The sequence below is a fragment of the Pygoscelis adeliae genome, unplaced genomic scaffold (genome assembly GCF_000699105.1).
Source record: "Pygoscelis adeliae isolate BGI_AS28 unplaced genomic scaffold, ASM69910v1 Scaffold422, whole genome shotgun sequence".
In the NCBI taxonomy this organism is placed as follows: domain Eukaryota; kingdom Metazoa; phylum Chordata; class Aves; order Sphenisciformes; family Spheniscidae; genus Pygoscelis; species Pygoscelis adeliae.
The window spans coordinates 22,104-22,330 of record NW_008824188.1 but is presented as its reverse complement, the minus strand read 5'-3'; positions in this window follow the sequence as shown (position 1 = coordinate 22,330).

Genomic DNA, 227 nt, shown 5'->3' with positions numbered 1-227 from the left:
GCTCCCCTTGGAATAGCTCAGGCTGAAAACACATCCTATTCCGATACCATCTTCGGCCGTTAACAGCAATCAATCTTTTACACACGATTGCACACAGTCATCTTAAAAAATAAGCTTCACAAAGAAACCCCTTGTCTGTAAGCCAAGGACAGAGCACCACAAAGGACGTGACTCGCCCATGCCCAGCCGGGTGGGTGCAGCCGGGAGGCTTTACGGCCCTCGGCCGC